The sequence below is a fragment of the Echinops telfairi genome, unplaced genomic scaffold, assembly GCF_000313985.2.
Source record: "Echinops telfairi isolate 266 unplaced genomic scaffold, ASM31398v2 ScPeMD7_60;HRSCAF=208, whole genome shotgun sequence".
In the NCBI taxonomy this organism is placed as follows: domain Eukaryota; kingdom Metazoa; phylum Chordata; class Mammalia; order Afrosoricida; family Tenrecidae; genus Echinops; species Echinops telfairi.
In genome coordinates, this window is record NW_022103958.1 from 42989585 (window position 1) to 42992106 (window position 2522).

The following is a 2522-nucleotide window of genomic DNA, read 5'->3' on the forward strand; positions in this document are numbered from 1 at the left end:
ATGAATTCTGGCTATTGGAGACACAGCACCATATATTGGCCGCTGGTTTAGAGCATATACAGCTTCCTGGAGAACATTGCCCCAGCCCCGCAAGTTGTTGCCACATAGTTGGCGCCGTAATTGTGTCTTTAGGAGCCCATTCCATCGTTCTATCAAGCCAGCAGCTTCGGGATGATGAGGAACATGATATGACCAGTGGATTCCATGGGAATGGGCCCATTGCTGCACTACATTTGCTGTGAAGTGAGTTCCTTGATCTGAAGCAATGCTATGTGGGATGCCATGCCGGTGGATGAGGCATTCTGTAAGTCCACGAATAGTAGTTTTGGTAGAAGCATCGCGTGCAGGGAAGGCAAATCCATATCCAGAGTAGGTGTCTATTCCAGTAAGAACAAAATGCTGTCCCCTCCATGATGGAAGTGGTTCTATGTAATCAACTTGCCACCAAGTTGCTCGTTGATCTCCCCAGGAATGGTCCCATATCTTGGACTTAATGTTGGTTTCTGCTGCTGGCAAATGGGGCACTCAGCAGTGGCATGGCCAAGTCAACCTTGGTGAGTGGAAGTCCATATTGCTGTGCCCATGCACAACCTCCATCCCTGCTACCATGTCCACTTTGTTCATGTGCCCATTGGGCAATAACAGGAGTGGCAGAGGAAAGAGGAGGACCAGTCTCCACAGTGCGTGTCATCTTGCCCATTTGATTGTTAAAGCCCTCCTCTTCAGAGGTAACCCTTTCGTGAGCGTTCATGTGAGATACAATTACCTTTACTTTCTTGGCCCATTCAGAGAGGTGTATCCACATACCTCTTCCCCACACCTCCTTGTCACCAATTTTCCAATCATGGTCCTTCCAATTCCCTGACCATCCAGCCAAGCCATTAGCCACAGCCCATGAATCAGTATATAGTCTCACATCTGGCCATTTTTCCTGATATGCAAACTGAACGGCCAGGTGCACTGCTCGAAGTTCTGCCCACTGGGAAGATTTCCCTAGGTTTCTAATTGATTGAGCAATCACGACTGTCTATTCTGTTGTTCACCTAATCTACCATTCTTTCGCTTGTATAGATCATGTAAATATTTAGTAGGTTTTCTATCTATTTCATTCCTAGGGACACCGTGACTAAGTAGCCAATACCATAATTCCACATGAGACAGGTTGCTTTGATTACTACTGAAAGCTTGTTGTCTATTATAACCACGCCCACCCTGTCTCTGTTGATTCAGTGCTGACACCTGCCCTCTACTATCACAGAGACCAATCAGCCCCATTGTGGGCAAATGTTGGAGTTCGCTTAGGGCAGTGCCCACTGCTAATCCTGGTGCACATAAAATAGCAATTACAGGAGTCTTAAGAGATGCTGGGGCCCACTTCACAAACTTGTTCCTTATGGTTGTGGTAAAGTGTATGTCCTCACAACATCCCCTTTTTGGGTCTATGGGAATATCCTGATATATCCATTTCAACATACCAATTTCTCTAAGCTTTTGGATGCCTTTCTCTACAATGTACCAGGGTAGGTCACGTACTTCAAGTTGGTCTAATCTAGGCCATCTGGCAGTTCATGCTTCATTGAACCAACCAAATAAAGAATTAGATCATCTCTTAACCTCTCTCGCAGAGACATTGAAAGGAGAGTCTGTGCTTAGGGGTCCCATATCCAGAAACTCAGACTGGTCTAATATTACATTTCGTGCACCAGTATGCCACACCCTTAGTAACCATTCCCAGGGATATTCCCCGAGCTTCTGCTTGTACGTATTTGAAAACTCGAGCAGATCTTTATGAGTATAGCGCGCTTCTTGGGTAATCATCTCAACCTCACCTTTTGGAGCTTTCTGAGACTTAATTTTAGTGACAGGTTTAGCAGAAATAATGGGTGGTGAGGGTGTTTCCTGGGTGCTCTCAGCAATATCTTGTAAGGCATCTCTCTCAGGCAGTGCTACTGATATAGCCCCACCTGGCATATCAATTTGCATAGTTTGGCTAATCTGCTCAGGTGTGGATTGTGAATTAATACTTTCAGCTGGGAGGGGTGGATCTATTGACTGGGGTGGGTCAATTGTTTCTAAGGGCTCAATATCCTCCTCTTCGGGATCATCAGCCCATATGTTCCCATCCCATGTTTCAGGGTCCCAACTTTTCCCAATCAATGCCCTCACTTTGGTTTCAGACACTGCTCTAGATCTGCAGTTCAGCTGGTGTTGTAATTCAGCTACTCGCATAATGAGACTCTGGACCTGGTTCTCAGCAATGTCAGCTCTTTTGTTAGAGGAGAGAAGGCTCTCCTTTGTAATGCAGGTGGAAGTTTTCAAATCTGTTAGTCTGCACCTGAGGCGTGCTTTTGAGGCTCTGAGATCATCCCTCTCCTCAATCACACTTGCCATTGTAAGAAGGACCAGCCAGCCAGCTTCTCTATACTTGTCATCCTTACAGAACTCCTGGAAAATATCAAACATACGATCACTCAGAGCCCCTCCTTTAACCAGCACCTCATCTATCGGTGGTGCCACTTTAC

At 46.0% G+C, this 2522-nt stretch overlaps 1 protein-coding gene across 1 annotated transcript in view; it reads left to right on the forward strand.

Moving 5' to 3' along the window:
- The window catches only part of DENND5A (DENN domain containing 5A), an 83085-nt gene that overhangs the window by 18583 nt on the left and 61980 nt on the right, over positions 1-2522 (forward strand). The window lies entirely within an intron of this gene.